This window comes from Taudactylus pleione, unplaced genomic scaffold, assembly GCF_031769625.1.
Source record: "Taudactylus pleione unplaced genomic scaffold, aTauple2 ptg000016l, whole genome shotgun sequence".
Classification (NCBI taxonomy): Eukaryota; Metazoa; Chordata; class Amphibia; order Anura; family Myobatrachidae; genus Taudactylus; species Taudactylus pleione.
This window is the reverse complement of record NW_028284418.1, coordinates 16,945,183-16,971,162: the sequence shown is the minus strand read 5'-3', so window position 1 is coordinate 16,971,162 and position 25,980 is coordinate 16,945,183. Positions and strand designations below refer to the sequence as shown.

The window sequence follows — 25,980 nt, the reverse complement described above, 5'->3', positions numbered from 1 at the left end:
ATGTGGCAGCATGGCCGAGCAGTCTAAGGCGCTGGATTAAGGCTCCAGTCTCTTTGGAGGCGTGGGTGCAAATCTCACTACTGCCATCTTTATTATACAAAGAGTAGGGCAGTTATTGATGGCAAAGTGATTCTTTTTTTCCATTAGATAGGATATTACCCAGCTGAAGTTGGTTGGTGGAAGATTCCTATAGCTACTCAACAGTTCATCATTGTTACAAGAGACTTCCAAAACGTTTTAAAAAAGTTATCTGCTAAGAGTAAAGATGAGCCAAAATTAAGTTGGCATGAAGTAATTAGAAGTAATATCATAACTAATATTTAATTACTGAGTGGTCTTATCATACAATTAGAGATGGAAATGTTGGCAACGTGACTCATTGGTATAAATTGATAGATTTATATTCCGATTTCTCTATCTTTCCTATCTTTCTGGATTTTAATCTCACAGCTGTCTATCTTAGGCATTTGAATAGTACTTCAAAGTTATTTGGATACATCAGTTGCACTAAATGAAGGAAATCTGAAAACAAATATAATCATTACTTGTTAAATGTACCTGGCTTCTTTTACATTTTATCTCTGCTTTTCCTGACTTTGGGTAAAGTTTTGAATGACATTCCAGATATGAGAGTTAAAATATTTTAAAGTGTACAGCAGGTTGTAGGATGACAGAGCTATTCAAGCTGCTGGAATCAAATCCCACTGCTGCCATATTTATTCTCCAAGGAGAAGATCCAGTGATATATATCAAAATTTATTCCTAAAGAAGATAAGGTATAAAAGAAGCTAAATTTGGTTGGTGGAAGCACACCATAAGCTGTCACATGCAGTAGCTCAAAACAAGTTATCATGGTTTTAATAGTTTTCTCAAACTTTTTTTAGAACTATCTAAAATGTATTGTTGCTCTCAAAAAGTGGCTTTTAATATCTCTGCGATCTACATTATGCATCTAGCAAGCATCTCAATTTTTGAATATGTCAGTTAAAACAAACAAAAAGTAACTGAGAAAATTAAAAAATCAGTTCTCATCATTATTACCAAGTGAAACATGGATGTGTTTACCTTTCATTGAAATCTTGTATTAGCGAATTGTTTTCCATTTCATAGACTTTTAACATGACACTTCTTTCCAAGTGTCGCTTTAAAACAAAATTAAACATTTAATTTGCAGCAATCTTAATTATATGAAAGATCTGTGAGATAAGAACTCCATGTGTGCCAGTGGTAGCATGGCTGAGCGGTCTAAGGTGCTGGATTTAGGCTCCAGTCTCTTCGGAGGCGTGGGTTCAAATCCCACTGCTGCCAATCTTATTTTCCAAAGAATTGATTTTTGATCAGATATTAACCAACTGAAAAAGGTTGGTGATAGTACCCTGCATTAGCCACCAAGTTCCCAACAGTTCATCATAGTTGCAACAGTCTATTCAAACCTTTAAAATAATGATATCTGCTAACAATAAAGATATTCAAATTTTAATTTTGCATGAAGTAATTATGTGCCCTATCAGAACTAATATTTTATTACTTCATGCATCTCAATTTCTTTTGTTATTTCAATGAAAATAAACAAAATGCAATTCTATAAAAAATCTGAATTTATCATCGGATTTTTGTTTGATAATGAACTTTCTTTTAACTTTTGCTGACATCTTTTCAATTAATACTTTAAAACAAAAATACCCTTTTATTTTGATGTTCTAGATCTGTGAGTTACCCTAACAACATGCACATGTGGTAGCATGGCCGAGCAGTCTAAGGCGCTGGATTAAGGCTCCAGTCTCTTTGGAGGTGTGGGTGAAAATCTCACTACTGCCATCTTTATTATACAAAGAGTAGGGCAGTTATTGATGGCAAAATGATTCTTTTTTTCCATTAGATAGGATATTACCCAACTGAAGTTGGTTGGTGGAAGATTCCTATAGCTACTCAACAGTTCATCATTGTTACAAGAGACTTCCCAAACGTTTTAAAAATGTTATCTGCTAAGAGTAAAGATGAGCCAAAATTAAGTTGGCATGAATTAATTAGAAGTAATATAATTACTAATATTTAATTACTGAGTGGTCTTATCATACAATTAGAGATGGAAATGTTGGCAACGTGACTCATTGTTATAAATTGATGGATTTATATTCCGATTTCTCTATCTTTCCTATCTCTCTGGATTTTAATCTCACAGCTGTCTATTTTAGGCATTTGAATAATACTTAAAAGTTATTTGGATACATCAGTTGCACTAAATGAAGGAAATTTGAAGACAAATATAATCATTACTTGTTAAATGTACCTGGCTTCTTTTGCATTTTATCTCAGCTTTTCCTGACTTTGAGTAAAGTTTTGAATGACATTCCAGATATGAGAGCTAAAATATTTTAATGTGTTAAGCAGGTTGTAGGATGACAGAGCTATTCAAGCTGCTGGAATCAAATCCCACTGCTGCCATATTTATTCTCCAAGGAGAAGATCCAGTGATATATATCAAAGTGCTTTCCTAAAGTTGATAAGGTATAAAAGAAGCTAAATTTGGTTAGTGGAAGCACACCATAAGCTGTCACATGCAGTAGCTCAAAACAAGTTATCATGGTTTTAATAGTTTTCTCAAACTTTTTTTAGAACTATCTAAAATGTATTGTTGCTCTCAAAAAGTGGCTTTGAATATCTCTGCGATCTACATTATGCATCTAGCAAGCATCTCAATTTTTGAATATGTCAGTTAAAACAAACAAAAAGTAACTGAGAAAATTAAAAAATCAGTTCTCATCAATATTACCAAGTAAAACATGGATGTTTTTACCTTTCATTGAAATCTTGTATTAGCGAATTGTTTTTCATTTCATAGACTTTTAACATGACACTTCTTTCCAAGTGTCGCTTTAAAACTAAATTAAACATTTAATTTGCAGCAATCTTAATTATATGAAAGATCTGTGAGATAAGAACTCCATGTGTGCCAGTGGTAGCATGGCCGAGCAGTCTAAGACGCTGGATTTAGGCTCCAGTCTCTTCGGAGGTGTGGGTTCAAATCCCACTGCTGCCAATCTTATTTTCCAAAGAATTGATTTTTGATCAGATATTAACCAACTGAAAAAGGTTGGTGATAGTACCCTGCATTAGCCACCAAGTTCCCAACAGTTCATCATAGTTGCAACAGTCTTCTCAAACCTTTAAAATAATGATATCTGCTAACAATAAAGATATTCAAATTTTAATGATGCATGAAGTAATTATGTGCCCTATCAGAACTAATATTTTATTACTTCATGCATCTCAATTTCTTTTGTTATTTCAATGAAAATAAACAAAATGCAATTCAATAAAAAATCTGAATTTCTCATCGGATTTATGTTTAATAATGAACTTTCTTTTAACCTTTGCTGACATCTTTTCAATTAATACTTTAAAACAAAAAAACCCTTTAATTTTGATGTTCTAGATCTGTGAGCTAACCTAACAACATGCACATGTGGCAGCATGGCCGAGCAGTCTAAGGCGCTGGATTAAGGCTCCAGTCTCTTTGGAGGCGTGGGTGCAAATCTCACTACTGCCATCTTTATTATACAAAGAGTAGGGCAGTTATTGATGGCAAAGTGATTCTTTTTTTCCATTAGATAGGATATTACCCAGCTGAAGTTGGTTGGTGGAAGATTCCTATAGCTACTCAACAGTTCATCATTGTTACAAGAGACTTCCCAAACGTTTTAAAAATTTTATCTGCTAAGAGTAAAGATGAGCCAAAATTAAGTTGGCATGAAGTAATTAGAAGTAATATCATAACTAATATTTAATTACTGAGTGGTCTTATCATACAATTAGAGATGGAAATGTTGGCAACGTGACTCATTGGTATAAATTGATGGATTTATATTCCGATTTCTCTATCTTTCCTATCTTTCTGGATTTTAATCTCACAGCTGTCTATTTTAGGCATTTGAATAGTACTTCAAAGTTATTTGGATACATCAGTTGCACTAAATGAAGGAAATCTGAAAACAAATATAATCATTACTTGTTAAATGTACCTGGCTTCTTTTACATTTTATCTCTGCTTTTCCTGACTTTGGGTAAAGTTTTGAATGACATTCCAGATATGAGAGTTAAAATATTTTAAAGTGTACAGCAGGTTGTAGGATGACAGAGCTATTCAAGCTGCTGGAATCAAATCCCACTGCTGCCATATTTATTCTCCAAGGAGAAGATCCAGTGATATATATCAAAATTTATTCCTAAAGAAGATAAGGTATAAAAGAAGCTAAATTTGGTTGGTGGAAGCACACCATAAGCTGTCACATGCAGTAGCTCAAAACAAGTTATCATGGTTTTAATAGTTTTCTCAAACCTTTTTTAGAACTATCTAAAATGTATTGTTGCTCTCAAAAAGTGGCTTTGAATATCTCTGCGATCTACATTATGCATCTAGCAAGCATCTCAATTTTTGAATATGTCAGTTAAAACAAACAAAAGTAACTGAGAAAATTAAAAAATCAGTTCTCATCAATATTACCAAGTAAAACATGGATGTTTTTACCTTTCATTGAAATCTTGTATTAGCGAATTGTTTTTCATTTCATAGACTTTTAACATGACACTTCTTTCCAAGTGTCGCTTTAAAACAAAATTAAACATTTAATTTGCAGCGATCTTAATTATATGAAAGATCTGTGAGATAAGAACTCCATGTGTGCCAGTGGTAGCATGGCCGAGCGGTCTAAGGCGCTGTATTTAGGCTCCAGTCTCTTCGGAGGCGTGGGTTCAAATCCCACTGCTGCCTATCTTATTTTCCAAAGAATTGATTTTTGATCAGATATTAACCAACTGAAAAAGGTTGGTGATAGTACCCTGCATTAGCCACCAAGTTCCCAACAGTTCATCATAGTTGCAACAGTCTATTCAAACCTTTAAAATAATGATATCTGCTAACAATAAAGATATTCAAATTTTAATTTTGCATGAAGTAATTATGTGCCCTATCAGAACTAATATTTTATTACTTCATGCATCTCAATTTCTTTTGTTATTTCAATGAAAATAAACAAAATGCAATTCTATAAAAAATCTGAATTTCTCATCGGATTTAAGTTTAATAATGAACTTTCTTTTAACTTTTGCTGACATCTTTTCAATTAATACTTTAAAACAAAAATACCCTTTTATTTTGATGTTCTAGATCTGTGAGTTACCCTAACAACATGCACATGTGGTAGCATGGCCGAGCAGTCTAAGGCGCTGGATTAAGGCTCCAGTCTCTTTGGAGGTGTGGGTGAAAATCTCACTACTGCCATCTTTATTATACAAAGAGTAGGGCAGTTATTGATGGCAAAGTGATTCTTTTTTTCCATTAGATAGGATATTACCCAACTGAAGTTGGTTGGTGGAAGATTCCTATAGCTACTCAACAGTTCATCATTGTTACAAGAGACTTCCCAAACGTTTTAAAAATTTTATCTGCTAAGAGTAAAGATGAGTCAAAATTAAGTTGGCATGAAGTAATTAGAAGCAATATCATAACTAATATTTAATTACTGAGTGGTTTTATCATACAATTAGAGATGGAAATGTTGGCAACGTGATTCATTGGTATAAATTGATGGATTTATATTCCAATTTCTCTATCTTTCCTATCTTTCTGGATTTTAATCTCACAGCTGTCTATCTTAGGCATTTGAATAGTACTTCAAAGTTATTTGGATACATCAGTTGCTCTAAATGAAGGAAATCTGAAGACAAATATAATCATTACTTGTTAAATGTACCTGGCTTCTTTTACATTTTATCTCTGCTTTTCCTGACTTTGGGTAAAGTTTTGTATGACATTCCAGATATGAGAGTTAAAATATTTTAAAGTGTACAGCAGGTTGTAGGATGACAGAGCTATTCAAGCTGCTGGAATCAAATCCCACTGCTGCCATATTTATTCTCCAAGGAGAAGATCCAGTGATATATATCAAAGTGCTTTCCTAAAGTAGATAAGGTATAAAAGAAGCTAAATTTGGTTAATGGAAGCACACCATAAGCTGTCACATGCAGTAGCTCAAAACAAGTTATCATGGTTTTAATAGTTTTCTCAAACCTTTTTTAGAACTATTTAAATTGTCTTGTTGCTCTCAAAAAGTGGCTTTGAATATCTCTGCGATCTACATTATGCATCTAGCAAGCATCTCAATTTTTGAATATGTCAGTTAAAACAAACAAAAAGTAACTGAGAAAATTAAAAAATCAGTTCTCATCAATATTACCAAGTAAAACATGGATGTTTTTACCTTTCATTGAAATCTTGTATTAGCGAATTGTTTATCATTTCATAGACTTTTAACATGACACTTCTTTCCAAGTGTCGCTTTAAAACAAAATTAAACATTTAATTTGCAGCAATCTTAATTATATGAAAGATCTGTGAGATAAGAACTCCATGTGTGCCAGTGGTAGCATGGCCGAGCATTCTAAGGTGATGGATTTAGGTTCAAATCCCACTGCTGCCAATCTTATTTTCCAAAGAATTGATTTTTGATCAGATATTAACCAACTGAAAAAGGTTGGTGATAGTACACTGCATTAGCCACCAAGTTCCCAACAGTTCATCATAGTTGCAACAGTCTTCTCAAACCTTTAAAATAATGATATCTGCTAACAATAAAGATATTCAAATTTTAATGTTGCATGAAGTAATTATGTGCCCTATCAGAACTAATATTTTATTACTTCATGCATCTCAATTTCTTTTGTTATTTCAATGAAAATAAACAAAATGCAATTCAATAAAAAATCTGAATTTCTCATCGGATTTATGTTTAATAATGAACTTTCTTTTAACCTTTGCTGACATCTTTTCAATTAATACTTTAAAACAAAAAAACCCTTTAATTTTGATGTTCTAGATCTGTGAGCTAACCTAACAACATGCACATGTGGCAGCATGGCCGAGCAGTCTAAGGCGCTGGATTAAGGCTCCAGTCTCTTTGGAGGCGTGGGTGCAAATCTCACTACTGCCATCTTTATTATACAAAGAGTAGGGCAGTTATTGATGGCAAAGTGATTCTTTTTTTCCATTAGATAGGATATTACCCAGCTGAAGTTGGTTGGTGGAAGATTCCTATAGCTACTCAACAATTCATCATTGTTACAAGAGACTTCCAAAACGTTTTAAAAAAGTTATCTGCTAAGAGTAAAGATGAGCCAAAATTAAGTTGGCATGAAGTAATTAGAAGTAATATCATAACTAATATTTAATTACTGAGTGGTCTTATCATAAAATTAGAGATGGAAATGTTGGCAACGTGACTCATTGGTATAAATTGATGGATTTATATTCCGATTTCTCTATCTTTCCTATCTTTCTGGATTTTAATCTCACAGCTGTCTATCTTAGGCATTTGAATAGTACTTCAAAGTTATTTGGATACATCAGTTGCACTAAATGAAGGAAATCTGAAAACAAATATAATCATTACTTGTTAAATGTACCTGGCTTCTTTTACATTTTATCTCTGCTTTTCCTGACTTTGGGTAAAGTTTTGAATGACATTCCAGATATGAGAGTTAAAATATTTTAAAGTGTACAGCAGGTTGTAGGATGACAGAGCTATTCAAGCTGCTGGAATCAAATCCCACTGCTGCCATATTTATTCTCCAAGGAGAAGATCCAGTGATATATATCAAAATTTATTCCTAAAGAAGATAAGGTATAAAAGAAGCTAAATTTGGTTGGTGGAAGCACACCATAAGCTGTCACATGCAGTAGCTCAAAACAAGTTATCATGGTTTTAATAGTTTTCTCAAACTTTTTTTAGAACTATCTAAAATGTATTGTTGCTCTCAAAAAGTGGCTTTGAATATCTCTGCGATCTACATTATGCATCTAGCAAGCATCTCAATTTTTGAATATGTCAGTTAAAACAAACAAAAAGTAACTGAGAAAATTAAAAAATCAGTTCTCATCATTATTACCAAGTGAAACATGGATGTGTTTACCTTTCATTGAAATCTTGTAATAGCGAATTGTTTTTCATTTCATAGACTTTTAACATGACACTTCTTTCCAAGTGTCGCTTTAAAACAAAATTAAACATTTAATTTGCAGCAATCTTAATTATATGAAAGATCTGTGAGATAAGAACTGCATGTGTGCCAGTGGTAGCATGGCTGAGCGGTCTAAGGCGCTGGATTTAGGCTCCAGTCTCTTCGGAGGCGTGGGTTCAAATCCCACTGCTGCCAATCTTATTTTCCAAAGAATTGATTTTTGATCAGATATTAACCAACTGAAAAAGGTTGGTGATAGTACCCTGCATTAGCCACCAAGGTCCCAACAGTTCATCATAGTTGCAACAGTCTATTCAAACCTTTAAAATAATGATATCTGCTAACAATAAAGATATTCAAATTTTAATTTTGCATGAAGTAATTATGTGCCCTATCAGAACTAATATTTTATTACTTCATGCATCTCAATTTCTTTTGTTATTTCAATGAAAATAAACAAAATGCAATTCTATAAAAAATCTGAATTTCTCATCGGATTTTTGTTTAATAATGAACTTTCTTTTAACTTTTGCTGACATCTTTTCAATTAATACTTTAAAACAAAAATACCCTTTTATTTTGATGTTCTAGATCTGTGAGTTACCCTAACAACATGCACATGTGGTAGCATGGCCGAGCAGTCTAAGGCGCTGGATTAAGGCTCCAGTCTCTTTGGAGGTGTGGGTGAAAATCTCACTACTGCCATCTTTATTATACAAAGAGTAGGGCAGTTATTGATGGCAAAATGATTCTTTTTTTCCATTAGATAGGATATTACCCAACTGAAGTTGGTTGGTGGAAGATTCCTATAGCTACTCAACAGTTCATCATTGTTACAAGAGACTTCCCAAACGTTTTAAAAATTTTATCTGCTAAGAGTAAAGATGAGTCAAAATTAAGTTGGCATGAAGTAATTAGAAGCAATATCATAACTAATATTTAATTACTGAGTGGTCTTATCATACAATTAGAGATGGATATGTTGGCAACGTGATTCATTGGTATAAATTGATGGATTTATATTCCAATTTCTCTATCTTTCCTATCTTTCTGGATTTTAATCTCACAGCTGTCTATGTTAGGCATTTGAATAGTACTTCAAAGTTATTTGGATACATCAGTTGCACTAAATGAAGGAAATCTGAAGACAAATATAATCATTACTTGTTAAATGTACCTGGCTTCTTTTACATTTTATATCTGCTTTTCCTGACTTTGGGTAAAGTTTTGTATGACATTCCAGATATGAGAGTTAAAATATTTTAAAGTGTACAGCAGGTTGTAGGATGACAGAGCTATTCAAGCTGCTGGAATCAAATCCCACTGCTGCCATATTTATTCTCCAAGGAGAAGATCCAGTGATATATATCAAAGTGCTTTCCTAAAGTAGATAAGGTATAAAAGAAGCTAAATTTGGTTAATGGAAGCACACCATAAGCTGTCACATGCAGTAGCTCAAAACAAGTTATCATGGTTTTAATAGTTTTCTCAAACCTTTTTTAGAACTATTTAAATTGTATTGTTGCTCTCAAAAAGTGGCTTTGAATATCTCTGCGATCTACATTATGCATCTAGCAAGCATCTCAATTTTTGAATATGTCAGTTAAAACAAACAAAAAGTAACTGAGAAAATTAAAAAATCAGTTCTCATCAATATTACCAAGTAAAACATGGATGTTTTACCTTTCATTGAAATCTTGTATTAGCGAATTGTTTATCATTTCATAGACTTTTAACATGACACTTCTTTCCTAGTGTCGCTTTAAAACAAAATTAAACATTTAATTTGCAGCAATCTTAATTATATGAAAGATCTGTGAGATAAGAACTCCATGTGTGCCAGTGGTAGCATGGCCGAGCGTTCTAAGGCGCTGGATTTAGGTTCAACTCCCACTGCTGCCAATCTTATTTTCCAAAGAATTGATTTTTGATCAGATATTAACCAACTGAAAAAGGTTGGTGATAGTACCCTGCATTAGCCACCAAGTTCCCAACAGTTCATCATAGTTGCAACAGTCTTCTCAAACCTTTAAAATAATGATATCTGCTAACAATAAAGATATTCAAATTTTAATTTTGCATGAAGTAATTATGTGCCCTATCAGTAATAAAATATTTTATTACTTCATGCATCTCAATTTCTTTTGTTATTTCAATGAAAATAAACAAAATGCAATTCAATAAAAAATCTGAATTTCTCATCGGATTTATGTTTAATAATGAACTTTCTTTTAACCTTTGCTGACATCTTTTAAATTAATACTTTAAAACAAAAAACCCTTTAATTTTGATGTTCTAGATCTGTGAGTTACCCTAACAACATGCACATGTGGTAGCATGGCCGAGCAGTCTAAAGCGCTGGATTAAGGCTCCAGTCTCTTCGGAGGCGTGGGTGCAAATCTCACTACTGCCATCTTTATTATACAAAGAGTAGTGCAGTTATTGATGGCAAAGTGATTCTTTTTTTCCATTAGATAGGATGTTACCCAGCTGAAGTTGGTTGGTGGAAGATTCCTATAGCTACTCAACAGTTCATCATTGTTACAAGAGACTTCCCAAACGTTTTAAAAATGTTATCTGCTAAGAGTAAAGATGAGCCAAAATTAAGTTGGCATGAATTAATTAGAAGTAATATCATAACTAATATTTAATTACTGAGTGGTCTTATCATACAATTAGAGATGGAAATGTTGGCAACGTGACTCATTGGTATAAATTGATGGATTTATATTCCGATTTCTCTATCTTTCCTATCTCTCTGGATTTTAATCTCACAGCTGTCTATTTTAGGCATTTGAATAATATTTAAAAGTTATTTGGATACATCAGTTGCACTAAATGAAGGAAATTTGAAGACAAATATAATCATTACTTGTTAAATGTACCTGGCTTCTTTTGCATTTTATCTCTGCTTTTCCTGAATTTGGGTAAAGTTTTGAATGACATTCCAGATATGAGAGCTAAAATATTTTAAAGTGTTAAGCAGGTTGTAGGATGACAGAGCTATTCAAGCTGCTGGAATCAAATCCCACTGCTGCCATATTTATTCTCCAAGGAGAAGATCCAGTGATATATATCAAAGTGCTTTCCTAAAGTAGATAAGGTATAAAAGAAGCTAAATTTGGTTAGTGGAAGCACACCATAAGCTGTCACATGCAGTAGCTCAAAACAAGTTATCATGGTTTTAATAGTTTTCTCAAACTTTTTTTAGAACTATCTAAAATGTATTGTTGCTCTCAAAAAGTGGCTTTGAATATCTCTGCGATCTACATTATGCATCTAGCAAGCATCTCAATTTTTGAATATGTCAGTTAAAACAAACAAAAAGTAACTGAGAAAATTAAAAAATCAGTTCTCATCATTATTACCAAGTGAAACATGGATGTTTTTACCTTTCATTGAAATCTTGTATTAGCGAATTGTTTTTCATTTCATAGACTTTTAACATGACACTTCTTTCCAAGTGTCGCTTTAAAACAAAATTAAACATTTAATTTGCAGCAATCTTAATTATATGAAAGATCTGTGAGATAAGAACTCCATGTGTGCCAGTGGTAGCATGGCCGAGCGGTCTAAGGCGCTGGATTTAGGCTCCAGTCTCTTCGGAGGCGTGGGTTCAAATCCCACTGCTGCCAATCTTATTTTCCAAAGAATTGATTTTTGATCAGATATTAACCAACTGAAAAAGGTTGGTGATAGTACCCTGCATTAGCCACCAAGTTCCCAACAGTTCATCATAGTTGCAACAATCTTCTCAAACCTTTAAAATAATGATATCTGCTAACAATAAAGATATTCAAATTTTAATTTTGCATGAAGTAATTATGTGCCCTATCAGTAATAAAATATTTTATTACTTCATGCATCTCAATTTCTTTTGTTATTTCAATGAAAATAAACAAAATGCAATTCAATAAAAAATCTGAATTTCTCATCGGATTTATGTTTAATAATGAACTTTCTTTTAACCTTTGCTGACATCTTTTCAATTAATACTTTAAAACAAAAAACCCTTTAATTTTGATGTTCTAGATCTGTGAGCTACCCTAACAACATGCACATGTGGTAGCATGGCCGAGCAGTCTAAAGCGCTGGATTAAGGCTCCAGTCTCTTCGGAGGCGTGGGTGCAAATCTCACTACTGCCATCTTTATTATACAAAGAGTAGTGCAGTTATTGATGGCAAAGTGATTCTTTTTTTCCATTAGATAGGATATTACCCAGCTGAAGTTGGTTGGTGGAAGATTCCTATAGCTACTCAACAGTTCATCATTGTTACAAGAGACTTCCCAAAGGTTTTAAAAATTTTATCTGCTAAGAGTAAAGATGAGCCAAAATTAAGTTGGCATGAATTAATTAGAAGTAATATCATAACTAATATTTAATTACTGAGTGGTCTTATCATACAATTAGAGATGGAAATGTTGGCAACGTGACTCATTGGTATAAATTGATGGATTTATATTCCGATTTCTCTATCTTTCCTATCTCTCTGGATTTTAATCTCACAGCTGTCTATTTTAGGCATTTGAATAATACTTAAAAGTTATTTGGATACATCAGTTGCACTAAATGAAGGAAATTTGAAGACAAATATAATCATTACTTGTTAAATGTACCTGGCTTCTTTTGCATTTTATCTCAGCTTTTCCTGACTTTGGGTAAAGTTTTGAATGACATTCCAGATATGAGAGCTAAAATATTTTAAAGTGTTAAGCAGGTTGTAGGATGACAGAGCTATTCAAGCTGCTGGAATCAAATTCCACTGCTGCCATATTTATTCTCCAAGGAGAAGATCCAGTGATATATATCAAAGTGCTTTCCTAAAGTAGATAAGGTATAAAAGAAGCTAAATTTGGATAGTGGAAGCACACCATAAGCTGTCACATGCAGTAGCTCAAAACAAGTTATCATGGTTTTAATAGTTTTCTCAAACTTTTTTTAGAACTATCTAAAATGTATTGTTGCTCTCAAAAAGTGGCTTTGAATATCTCTGCGATCTACATTATGCATCTAGCAAGCATCTCAATTTTTGAATATGTCAGTTAAAACAAACAAAAAGTAAATGAGAAAATTAAAAAATCAGTTCTCATCATTATTACCAAGTAAAACATGGATGTTTTTACCTTTCATTGAAATCTTGTATTAGCGAATTGTTTTTCATTTCATAGACTTTTAACATGACACTTCTTTCCAAGTGTCGCTTTAAAACAAAATTAAACATTTAATTTGCAGCAATCTTAATTATATGAAAGATCTGTGAGATAGGAACTCCATGTGTGCCAGTGGTAGCATGGCCGAGCGGTCTAAGACGCTGGATTTAGGCTCCAGTCTCTTCGGAGGCGTGGGTTCAAATCCCACTGCTGCCAATCTTATTTTCCAAAGAATTGATTTTTGATCAGATATTAACCAACTGAAAAAGGTTGGTGATAGTACCCTGCATTAGCCACCAAGTTCCCAACAGTTCATCATAGTTGCAACAGTCTATTCAAACCTTTAAAATAATGATATCTGCTAACAATAAAGATATTCAAATTTTAATTTTGAATTAAGAAATTATGTACCCTATCAGAACTAATATTTTATTACTTCATGCATCTCAATTTCTTTTGTTATTTCAATGAAAATAAACAAAATGCAATTCTATAAAAAATCAGAATTTCTCATCGGATTTATGTTTAATAATGAACTTTCTTTTAACTTTTGCTGACATCTTTTCAATTAATACTTTAAAACAAAAAAACCCTTTTATTTTGATGTTCTAGATCTGTGAGCTACCCTAACAACATGCACATGTGGTAGCATGGCCGAGCAGTCTAAGGCGCTGGATTAAGGCTCCAGTTTCTTTGGAGGTGTGGGTGCAAATCTCACTACTGCCATCTTTATTATACAAAGAGTAGGGCAGTTATTGATGGCAAAATGATTCTTTTTTTCCATTAGATAGGATATTACCCAACTGAAGTTGGTTGGTGGAAGATTCCTATAGCTACTCAACAGTTCATCATTGTTACAAGAGACTTCCCAAACGTTTTAAAAATTTTATCTGCTAAGAGTAAAGATTAGTCAAAATTAAGTTGGCATGAAGTAATTAGAAGCAATATCATAACTAATATTTAATTACTGAGTGGTCTTATCATACAATTAGAGATGGATATGTTGGCAACGTGATTCATTGGTATAAATTGATGGATTTATATTCCAATTTCTCTATCTTTCCTATCTTTCTGGATTTTAATCTCACAGCTGTCTATGTTAGGCATTTGAATAGTACTTCAAAGTTATTTGGATACATCAGTTGCACTAAATGAAGGAAATCTGAAGACAAATATAATCATTACTTGTTAAATGTACCTGGCTTCTTTTACATTTTATCTCTGCTTTTCCTGACTTTGGGTAAAGTTTTGAATGACATTCCAGATATGAGAGTTAAAATATTTTAAAGTGTACAGCAGGTTGTAGGATGACAGAGCTATTCAAGCTGCTGGAATCAAATCCCACTGCTGCCATATTTATTCTCCAAGGAGAAGATCCAGTGATATATATCAAAATTTATTCCTAAAGAAGATAAGGTATAAAAGAAGCTAAATTTGGTTGGTGGAAGCACACCATAAGCTGTCACATGCAGTAGCTCAAAACAAGTTATCATTGGTTTAATAGTTTTCTCAAACCTTTTTTAGAACTATCTAAAATGTATTGTTGCTCTCAAAAAGTGGCTTTGAATATCTCTGCGATCTACATTATGCATCTAGCAAGCATCTCAATTTTTGAATATGTCAGTTAAAACAAACAAAAGTAACTGAGAAAATTAAAAAATCAGTTCTCATCAATATTACCAAGTAAAACATGGATGTTTTTACCTTTCATTGAAATCTTGTATTAGCGAATTGTTTTTCATTTCATAGATTTTTAACATGACACTTCTTTCCAAGTGTCGCTTTAAAACAAAATTAAACATTTAATTTGCAGCGATCTTAATTATATGAAAGATCTGTGAGATAAGAACTCCATGTGTGCCAGTGGTAGCATGGCCGAGCGGTCTAAGGCGCTGGATTTAGGCTCCAGTCTCTTCGGAGGCGTGGGTTCAAATCCCACTGCTGCCAATCTTATTTTCCAAAGAATTGATTTTTGATCAGATATTAACCAACTGAAAAAGGTTGGTGATAGTACCCTGCATTAGCCACCAAGTTCCCAACAGTTCATCATAGTTGCAACAGTCTATTCAAACCTTTAAAATAATGATATCTGCTAACAATAAAGATATTCAAATTTTAATTTTGCATGAAGTAATTATGTGCCCTATCAGAACTAATATTTTATTACTTCATGCATCTCAATTTCTTTTGTTATTTCAATGAAAATAAACAAAATGCAATTCTATAAAAAATCAGAATTTCTCATCGGATTTATGTTTAATAATGAACTTTCTTTTAACTTTTGCTGACATCTTTTCAATTAATACTTTAAAACAAAAAAACCCTTTTATTTTGATGTTCTAGATCTGTGAGTTACCCTAACAACATGCACATGTGGTAGCATGGCCGAGCAGTCTAAGGCGCTGGATTAAGGCTCCAGTCTCTTTGGAGGTGTGGGTGAAAATCTCACTACTGCCATCTTTATTATACAAAGAGTAGGGCAGTTATTGATGGCAAAGTGATTCTTTTTTTCCATTAGATAGGATATTACCCAACTGAAGTTGGTTGGTGGAAGATTCCTATAGCTACTCAACAGTTCATCATTGTTACAAGAGACTTCCCAAACATTTTAAAAATTTTATCTGCTAAGAGTAAAGATGAGTCAAAATTAAGTTGGCATGAAGTAATTAGAAGCAATATCATAACTAATATTTAATTACTGAGTGGTCTTATCATACAATTAGAGATGGAAATGTTGGCAACGTGATTCATTGGTATAAATTGATGGATTTATATTCCAATTTCTCTATCTTTCCTATCTTTCTGGATTTTAATCTCACAGCTGTCTATCTTAGGCATTTGAATAGTACTTCAAAGTTATTTGGATACATCAGTTGCACTAAATGAAGGAAATCTGAAGACAAATATAATCATTACTTGTTAAATGTACCTGGCTTCTTTTACATTTTATCTCTGCTTTTCCTGACTTTGGGTAAAGTTTTGTATGACATTCCAGATATGAGAGTTAAAATATTTTAAAGTGTACAGCAGGTTGTAGGATGACAGAGCTATTCAAGCTGCTGGAATCAAATCCCACTGCTGCCATATTTATTCTCCAAGGAGAAGATCCAGTGATATATATCAAAGTGCTTTCCTAAAGTAGATAAGGTATAAAAGAAGCTAAATTTGGTTAATGGAAGCACACCATAAGCTGTCACATGCAGTAGCTCAAAACAAGTTATCATGGTTTTAATAGTTTTCTCAAACCTTTTTTAGAACTATTTAAATTGTATTGTTGCTCTCAAAAAGTGGCTTTGAATATCTCTGCGATCTACATTATGCATCTAGCAAGCATCTCAATTTTTGAATATGTCAGTTAAAACAAACAAAAAGTAACTGAGAAAATTAAAAAATCAGTTCTCATCAATATTACCAAGTAAAACATGGATGTTTTACCTTTCATTGAAATCTTGTATTAGCGAATTGTTTATCATTTCATAGAATTTTAACATGACACTTCTTTCCAAGTGTCGCTTTAAAACAAAATTAAACATTTAATTTGCAGCAATCTTAATTATATGAAAGATCTGTGAGATAAGAACTCCATGTGTGCCAGTGGTAGCATGGCCGAGCGTTCTAAGGCGCTGGATTTAGGTTCAAATCCCACTGCTGCCAATCTTATTTTCCAAAGAATTGATTTTTGATCAGATATTAACCAACTGAAAAAGGTTGGTGATAGTACCCTGCATTAGCCACCAAGTTCCCAACAGTTCATCATAGTTGCAACAGTCTTCTCAAACCTTTAAAATAATGATATCTGCTAACAATAAAGATATTCAAATTTTAATTTTGCATGAAGTAATTATGTGCCCTATCAGTAATAAAATATTTTATTACTTCATGCATCTCAATTTCTTTTGTTATTTCAATGAAAATAAACAAAATGCAATTCAATAAAAAATCTGAATTTCTCATCGGATTTATGTTTAATAATGAACTTTCTTTTAACCTTTGCTGACATCTTTTAAATTAATACTTTAAAACAAAAAACCCTTTAATTTTGATGTTCTAGATCTGTGAGTTACCCTAACAACATGCACATGTGGTAGCATGGCCGAGCAGTCTAAAGCGCTGGATTAAGGCTCCAGTCTCTTCGGAGGCGTGGGTGCAAATCTCACTACTGCCATCTTTATTATACAAAGAGTAGTGCAGTTATTGATGGCAAAGTGATTCTTTTTTTCCATTAGATAGGATGTTACCCAGCTGAAGTTGGTTGGTGGAAGATTCCTATAGCTACTCAACAGTTCATCATTGTTACAAGAGACTTCCCAAACGTTTTAAAAATGTTATCTGCTAAGAGTAAAGATGAGCCAAAATTAAGTTGGCATGAATTAATTAGAAGTAATATCATAACTAATATTTAATTACTGAGTGGTCTTATCATACAATTAGAGATGGAAATGTTGGCAACGTGACTCATTGGTATAAATTGATGGATTTATATTCCGATTTCTCTATCTTTCCTATCTCTCTGGATTTTAATCTCACAGCTGTCTATTTTAGGCATTTGAATAATATTTAAAAGTTATTTGGATACATCAGTTGCACTAAATGAAGGAAATTTGAAGACAAATATAATCATTACTTGTTAAATGTACCTGGCTTCTTTTGCATTTTATCTCTGCTTTTCCTGAATTTGGGTAAAGTTTTGAATGACATTCCAGATATGAGAGCTAAAATATTTTAAAGTGTTAAGCAGGTTGTAGGATGACAGAGCTATTCAAGCTGCTGGAATCAAATCCCACTGCTGCCATATTTATTCTCCAAGGAGAAGATCCAGTGATATATATCAAAGTGCTTTCCTAAAGTAGATAAGGTATAAAAGAAGCTAAATTTGGTTAGTGGAAGCACACCATAAGCTGTCACATGCAGTAGCTCAAAACAAGTTATCATGGTTTTAATAGTTTTCTCAAACTTTTTTTAGAACTATCTAAAATGTATTGTTGCTCTCAAAAAGTGGCTTTGAATATCTCTGCGATCTACATTATGCATCTAGCAAGCATCTCAATTTTTGAATATGTCAGTTAAAACAAACAAAAAGTAACTGAGAAAATTAAAAAATCAGTTCTCATCATTATTACCAAGTGAAACATGGATGTTTTTACCTTTCATTGAAATCTTGTATTAGCGAATTGTTTTTCATTTCATAGACTTTTAACATGACACTTCTTTCCAAGTGTCGCTTTAAAACAAAATTAAACATTTAATTTGCAGCAATCTTAATTATATGAAAGATCTGTGAGATAAGAACTCCATGTGTGCCAGTGGTAGCATGGCCGAGCGGTCTAAGGCGCTGGATTTAGGCTCCAGTCTCTTCGGAGGCGTGGGTTCAAATCCCACTGCTGCCAATCTTATTTTCCAAAGAATTGATTTTTGATCAGATATTAACCAACTGAAAAAGGTTGGTGATAGTACCCTGCATTAGCCACCAAGTTCCCAACAGTTCATCATAGTTGCAACAATCTTCTCAAACCTTTAAAATAATGATATCTGCTAACAATAAAGATATTCAAATTTTAATTTTGCATGAAGTAATTATGTGCCCTATCAGTAATAAAATATTTTATTACTTCATGCATCTCAATTTCTTTTGTTATTTCAATGAAAATAAACAAAATGCAATTCAATAAAAAATCTGAATTTCTCATCGGATTTATGTTTAATAATGAACTTTCTTTTAACCTTTGCTGACATCTTTTCAATTAATACTTTAAAACAAAAAACCCTTTAATTTTGATGTTCTAGATCTGTGAGCTACCCTAACAACATGCACATGTGGTAGCATGGCCGAGCAGTCTAAAGCGCTGGATTAAGGCTCCAGTCTCTTCGGAGGCGTGGGTGCAAATCTCACTACTGCCATCTTTATTATACAAAGAGTAGTGCAGTTATTGATGGCAAAGTGATTCTTTTTTTCCATTAGATAGGATATTACCCAGCTGAAGTTGGTTGGTGGAAGATTCCTATAGCTACTCAACAGTTCATCATTGTTACAAGAGACTTCCCAAAGGTTTTAAAAATTTTATCTGCTAAGAGTAAAGATGAGCCAAAATTAAGTTGGCATGAATTAATTAGAAGTAATATCATAACTAATATTTAATTACTGAGTGGTCTTATCATACAATTAGAGATGGAAATGTTGGCAACGTGACTCATTGGTATAAATTGATGGATTTATATTCCGATTTCTCTATCTTTCCTATCTCTCTGGATTTTAATCTCACAGCTGTCTATTTTAGGCATTTGAATAATACTTAAAAGTTATTTGGATACATCAGTTGCACTAAATGAAGGAAATTTGAAGACAAATATAATCATTACTTGTTAAATGTACCTGGCTTCTTTTGCATTTTATCTCAGCTTTTCCTGACTTTGGGTAAAGTTTTGAATGACATTCCAGATATGAGAGCTAAAATATTTTAAAGTGTTAAGCAGGTTGTAGGATGACAGAGCTATTCAAGCTGCTGGAATCAAATTCCACTGCTGCCATATTTATTCTCCAAGGAGAAGATCCAGTGATATATATCAAAGTGCTTTCCTAAAGTAGATAAGGTATAAAAGAAGCTAAATTTGGATAGTGGAAGCACACCATAAGCTGTCACATGCAGTAGCTCAAAACAAGTTATCATGGTTTTAATAGTTTTCTCAAACTTTTTTTAGAACTATCTAAAATGTATTGTTGCTCTCAAAAAGTGGCTTTGAATATCTCTGCGATCTACATTATGCATCTAGCAAGCATCTCAATTTTTGAATATGTCAGTTAAAACAAACAAAAAGTAAATGAGAAAATTAAAAAATCAGTTCTCATCATTATTACCAAGTAAAACATGGATGTTTTTACCTTTCATTGAAATCTTGTATTAGCGAATTGTTTTTCATTTCATAGACTTTTAACATGACACTTCTTTCCAAGTGTCGCTTTAAAACAAAATTAAACATTTAATTTGCAGCAATCTTAATTATATGAAAGATCTGTGAGATAGGAACTCCATGTGTGCCAGTGGTAGCATGGCCGAGCGGTCTAAGACGCTGGATTTAGGCTCCAGTCTCTTCGGAGGCGTGGGTTCAAATCCCACTGCTGCCAATCTTATTTTCCAAAGAATTGATTTTTGATCAGATATTAACCAACTGAAAAAGGTTGGTGATAGTACCCTGCATTAGCCACCAAGTTCCCAACAGTTCATCATAGTTGCAACAGTCTATTCAAACCTTTAAAATAATGATATCTGCTAACAATAAAGATATTCAAATTTTAATTTTGAATTAAGAAATTATGTACCCTATCAGAACTAATATTTTATTACTTCATGCATCTCAATTTCTTTTGTTATTTCAATGAAAATAAACAAAATGCAATTCTATAAAAAATCAGAATTTCTCATCGGATTTATGTTTAATAATGAACTTTCTTTTAACTTTTGCTGACATCTTTTCAATTAATACTTTAAAACAAAAAAACCCTTTTATTTTGATGTTCTAGATCTGTGAGCTACCCTAACAACATGCACATGTGGTAGCATGGCCGAGCAGTCTAAGGCGCTGGATTAAGGCTCCAGTTTCTTTGGAGGTGTGGGTGCAAATCTCACTACTGCCATCTTTATTATACAAAGAGTAGGGCAGTTATTGATGGCAAAATGATTCTTTTTTTCCATTAGATAGGATATTACCCAACTGAAGTTGGTTGGTGGAAGATTCCTATAGCTACTCAACAGTTCATCATTGTTACAAGAGACTTCCCAAACGTTTTAAAAATTTTATCTGCTAAGAGTAAAGATTAGTCAAAATTAAGTTGGCATGAAGTAATTAGAAGCAATATCATAACTAATATTTAATTACTGAGTGGTCTTATCATACAATTAGAGATGGATATGTTGGCAACGTGATTCATTGGTATAAATTGATGGATTTATATTCCAATTTCTCTATCTTTCCTATCTTTCTGGATTTTAATCTCACAGCTGTCTATGTTAGGCATTTGAATAGTACTTCAAAGTTATTTGGATACATCAGTTGCACTAAATGAAGGAAATCTGAAGACAAATATAATCATTACTTGTTAAATGTACCTGGCTTCTTTTACATTTTATCTCTGCTTTTCCTGACTTTGGGTAAAGTTTTGAATGACATTCCAGATATGAGAGTTAAAATATTTTAAAGTGTACAGCAGGTTGTAGGATGACAGAGCTATTCAAGCTGCTGGAATCAAATCCCACTGCTGCCATATTTATTCTCCAAGGAGAAGATCCAGTGATATATATCAAAATTTATTCCTAAAGAAGATAAGGTATAAAAGAAGCTAAATTTGGTTGGTGGAAGCACACCATAAGCTGTCACATGCAGTAGCTCAAAACAAGTTATCATTGGTTTAATAGTTTTCTCAAACCTTTTTTAGAACTATCTAAAATGTATTGTTGCTCTCAAAAAGTGGCTTTGAATATCTCTGCGATCTACATTATGCATCTAGCAAGCATCTCAATTTTTGAATATGTCAGTTAAAACAAACAAAAGTAACTGAGAAAATTAAAAAATCAGTTCTCATCAATATTACCAAGTAAAACATGGATGTTTTTACCTTTCATTGAAATCTTGTATTAGCGAATTGTTTTTCATTTCATAGATTTTTAACATGACACTTCTTTCCAAGTGTCGCTTTAAAACAAAATTAAACATTTAATTTGCAGCGATCTTAATTATATGAAAGATCTGTGAGATAAGAACTCCATGTGTGCCAGTGGTAGCATGGCCGAGCGGTCTAAGGCGCTGGATTTAGGCTCCAGTCTCTTCGGAGGCGTGGGTTCAAATCCCACTGCTGCCAATCTTATTTTCCAAAGAATTGATTTTTGATCAGATATTAACCAACTGAAAAAGGTTGGTGATAGTACCCTGCATTAGCCACCAAGTTCCCAACAGTTCATCATAGTTGCAACAGTCTATTCAAACCTTTAAAATAATGATATCTGCTAACAATAAAGATATTCAAATTTTAATTTTGCATGAAGTAATTATGTGCCCTATCAGAACTAATATTTTATTACTTCATGCATCTCAATTTCTTTTGTTATTTCAATGAAAATAAACAAAATGCAATTCTATAAAAAATCAGAATTTCTCATCGGATTTATGTTTAATAATGAACTTTCTTTTAACTTTTGCTGACATCTTTTCAATTAATACTTTAAAACAAAAAAACCCTTTTATTTTGATGTTCTAGATCTGTGAGTTACCCTAACAACATGCACATGTGGTAGCATGGCCGAGCAGTCTAAGGCGCTGGATTAAGGCTCCAGTCTCTTTGGAGGTGTGGGTGAAAATCTCACTACTGCCATCTTTATTATACAAAGAGTAGGGCAGTTATTGATGGCAAAGTGATTCTTTTTTTCCATTAGATAGGATATTACCCAACTGAAGTTGGTTGGTGGAAGATTCCTATAGCTACTCAACAGTTCATCATTGTTACAAGAGACTTCCCAAACATTTTAAAAATTTTATCTGCTAAGAGTAAAGATGAGTCAAAATTAAGTTGGCATGAAGTAATTAGAAGCAATATCATAACTAATATTTAATTACTGAGTGGTCTTATCATACAATTAGAGATGGAAATGTTGGCAACGTGATTCATTGGTATAAATTGATGGATTTATATTCCAATTTCTCTATCTTTCCTATCTTTCTGGATTTTAATCTCACAGCTGTCTATTTTAGGCATTTGAATAGTACTTCAAAGTTATTTGGATACATCAGTTGCACTAAATGAAGGAAATCTGAAGACAAATATAATCATTACTTGTTAAATGTACCTGGCTTCTTTTACATTTTATCTCTGCTTTTCCTGACTTTGGGTAAAGTTTTGTATGACATTCCAGATATGAGAGTTAAAATATTTTAAAGTGTACAGCAGGTTGTAGGATGACAGAGCTATTCAAGCTGCTGGAATCAAATCCCACTGCTGCCATATTTATTCTCCAAGGAGAAGATCCAGTGATATATATCAAAGTGCTTTCCTAAAGTAGATAAGGTATAAAAGAAGCTAAATTTGGTTAATGGAAGCACACCATAAGCTGTCACATGCAGTAGCTCAAAACAAGTTATCATGGTTTTAATAGTTTTCTCAAACCTTTTTTAGAACTATTTAAATTGTATTGTTGCTCTCAAAAAGTGGCTTTGAATATCTCTGCGATCTACATTATGCATCTAGCAAGCATCTCAATTTTTGAATATGTCAGTTAAAACAAACAAAAAGTAACTGAGAAAATTAAAAAATCAGTTCTCATCAATATTACCAAGTAAAACATGGATGTTTTACCTTTCATTGAAATCTTGTATTAGCGAATTGTTTATCATTTCATAGAATTTTAACATGACACTTCTTTCCAAGTGTCGCTTTAAAACAAAATTAAACATTTAATTTGCAGCAATCTTAATTATATGAAAGATCTGTGAGATAAGAACTCCATGTGTGCCAGTGGTAGCATGGCCGAGCGTTCTAAGGCGCTGGATTTAGGTTCAAATCCCACTGCTGCCAATCTTATTTTCCAAAGAATTGATTTTTGATCAGATATTAACCAACTGAAAAAGGTTGGTGATAGTACCCTGCATTAGCCACCAAGTTCCCAACAGTTCATCATAGTTGCAACAGTCTTCTCAAACCTTTAAAATAATGATATCTGCTAACAATAAAGATATTCAAATTTTAATTTTGCATGAAGTAATTATGTGCCCTATCAGTAATAAAATATTTTATTACTTCATGCATCTCAATATCTTTTGTTATTTCAATGAAAATAAACAAAATGCAATTCTATAAAAAATCAGAATTTCTCATCGGATTTATGTTTAATAATGAACTTTCTTTTAGCTTTTGCTGACATCTTTTCAATTAATACTTTAAAACAAAAAAACCCTTTTATTTTGATGTTCTAGATCTGTGAGCTACCCTAACAACATGCACATGTGGTAGCATGGCTGAGCAGTCTAAGGCGCTGGATTAAGGCTCCAGTCTCTTTGGAGGTGTGGGTGCAAATCTCACTACTGCCATCTTTATTATACAAAGAGTAGGGCAGTTATTGATGGCAAAGTGATTCTTTTTTTCAATTAGATAGGATATTACCCAGCTGAAGTTGGTTGGTGGAAGATTCCTATAGCTACTCAACAGTTCATCATTGTTACAAGAGACTTCACAAACGTTTTAAAAATGTTATCTGCTAAGAGTAAAGATGAGCCAAAATTAAGTTGGCATGAATTAATTAGAAGTAATATCATAACTAATATTTAATTACTGAGTGGTCTTATCATACAATTAGAGATGGAAATGTTGGCAACGTGACTCATTGGTATAAATTGATGGATTTATATTCCGATTTCTCTATCTTTCCTATCTCTCTGGATTTTAATCTCACAGCTGTCTATTTTAGGCATTTGAATAATACGTAAAAGTTATTTGGATACATCAGTTGCACTAAATGAAGGAAATTTGAAGACAAATATAATCATTACTTGTTAAATGTACCTGGCTTCTTTTGCATTTTATCTCAGCTTTTCCTGACTTTGGGTAAAGTTTTGAATGACATTCCAGATATGAAAGCTAAAATATTTTAAAGTGTTAAGCAGGTTGTAGGATGACAGAGCTATTCAAGCTGCTGGAATCAAATCCCACTGCTGCCATATTTATTCTCCAAGGAGAAGATCCAGTGATATATATCAAAGTGCTTTCCTAAAGTAGATAAGGTATAAAAGAAGCTAAATTTGGTTAGTGGAAGCACACCATAAGCTGTCACATGCAGTAGCTCAAAACAAGTTATCATGGTTTTAATAGTTTTCTCAAACCTTTTATAGAACTATCTAAAATGTATTGTTGCTCTCAAAAAGTGGCTTTGAATATCTCTGCGATCTACATTATGCATCTAGCAAGCATCTCAATTTTTGAATATGTCAGTTAAAACAAACAAAAAGTAACTGAGAAAATAAAAAAATCAGTTCTCATCAATATTACCAAGTAAAACATGGATGTTTTTACCTTTCATTGAAATCTTGTATTAGCAAATTGTTTTTCATTTCATAGACTTTTAACATGACACTTCTTTCCAAGTGTCGCTTTAAAACAAAATTAAACATTTAATTTGCAGCAATCTTAATTATATGAAAGATCTGTGAGATAAGAACTCCATGTGTGCCAGTGGTAGCATGGCCAAGCGGTCTAAGGCGCTGGATTTAGGCTCCAGTCTCTTCGGAGGCATGGGTTCAAATCTCACTGCTGCCAATCTTATTTTCCAAAGAATTCATTTTTGATCAGATATTAACCAACTGAAAAAGGTTGGTGATAGTACCCTGCATTAGCCACCAAGTTCCCAACAGTTCATCATAGTTGCAACAGTCTTCTGAAACCTTTAAAATAATGATATCTGCTAACAATAAAGACATTCAAATTTTAATTTTGCATTAAGAAATTATGTGCCCTATCAGAACTAATATTTTATTACTTCATGCAATTTCTTTTGTTATTTCAATGAAAATAAACAAAATGCAATTCTATAAAAAATCTGAATTTCTCATCGGATTTATGTTTAATAATGAACTTTCTTTTAACTTTTGCTGACATCTTTTCAATTAATACTTTAAAACAAAAAAACCCTTTTATTTTGATGTTCTAGATCTGTGAGTTACCCTAACAACATGCACATGTGGTAGCATGGCCGAGCAGTCTAAGGCGCTGGATTAAGGCTCCAGTCTCTTTGGAGGTGTGGGTGAAAATCTCACTACTGCCATCTTTATTATACAAA

The 25,980-nt window shown here is 32.8% G+C and overlaps 11 non-coding genes across 11 annotated transcripts; all 11 read left to right on the top strand.

Moving 5' to 3' along the window:
• The first annotated feature begins 1,226 nt into the window (after positions 1–1,226).
• TRNAL-UAG (transfer RNA leucine (anticodon UAG)) lies at positions 1,227–1,308 on the top strand. The gene has a single exon. It is a non-coding gene; the product is annotated as a tRNA-Leu (tRNA).
• A 1,650-nt stretch (positions 1,309–2,958) lies between these two features.
• On the top strand, positions 2,959–3,040 carry TRNAL-UAG (transfer RNA leucine (anticodon UAG)). The gene has a single exon. It is a non-coding gene; the product is annotated as a tRNA-Leu (tRNA).
• A 1,649-nt stretch (positions 3,041–4,689) lies between these two features.
• On the top strand, positions 4,690–4,771 carry TRNAL-UAG (transfer RNA leucine (anticodon UAG)). Its single transcript has one exon. It is a non-coding gene; the product is annotated as a tRNA-Leu (tRNA).
• A 3,358-nt stretch (positions 4,772–8,129) lies between these two features.
• On the top strand, positions 8,130–8,211 carry TRNAL-UAG (transfer RNA leucine (anticodon UAG)). The gene has a single exon. It is a non-coding gene; the product is annotated as a tRNA-Leu (tRNA).
• A 3,358-nt stretch (positions 8,212–11,569) lies between these two features.
• On the top strand, positions 11,570–11,651 carry TRNAL-UAG (transfer RNA leucine (anticodon UAG)). The gene has a single exon. It is a non-coding gene; the product is annotated as a tRNA-Leu (tRNA).
• Positions 11,652–13,302: 1,651 nt separating this feature from the next.
• On the top strand, positions 13,303–13,384 carry TRNAL-UAG (transfer RNA leucine (anticodon UAG)). The gene has a single exon. It is a non-coding gene; the product is annotated as a tRNA-Leu (tRNA).
• A 1,649-nt stretch (positions 13,385–15,033) lies between these two features.
• On the top strand, positions 15,034–15,115 carry TRNAL-UAG (transfer RNA leucine (anticodon UAG)). The gene has a single exon. It is a non-coding gene; the product is annotated as a tRNA-Leu (tRNA).
• Positions 15,116–18,473: 3,358 nt separating this feature from the next.
• On the top strand, positions 18,474–18,555 carry TRNAL-UAG (transfer RNA leucine (anticodon UAG)). The gene has a single exon. It is a non-coding gene; the product is annotated as a tRNA-Leu (tRNA).
• Positions 18,556–20,206: 1,651 nt separating this feature from the next.
• Positions 20,207–20,288, top strand: TRNAL-UAG (transfer RNA leucine (anticodon UAG)). Its single transcript has one exon. It is a non-coding gene; the product is annotated as a tRNA-Leu (tRNA).
• Positions 20,289–21,937: 1,649 nt separating this feature from the next.
• On the top strand, positions 21,938–22,019 carry TRNAL-UAG (transfer RNA leucine (anticodon UAG)). Its single transcript has one exon. It is a non-coding gene; the product is annotated as a tRNA-Leu (tRNA).
• Positions 22,020–25,378: 3,359 nt separating this feature from the next.
• Positions 25,379–25,460, top strand: TRNAL-UAG (transfer RNA leucine (anticodon UAG)). Its single transcript has one exon. It is a non-coding gene; the product is annotated as a tRNA-Leu (tRNA).
• The last annotated feature ends 520 nt before the right edge of the window (positions 25,461–25,980 follow it).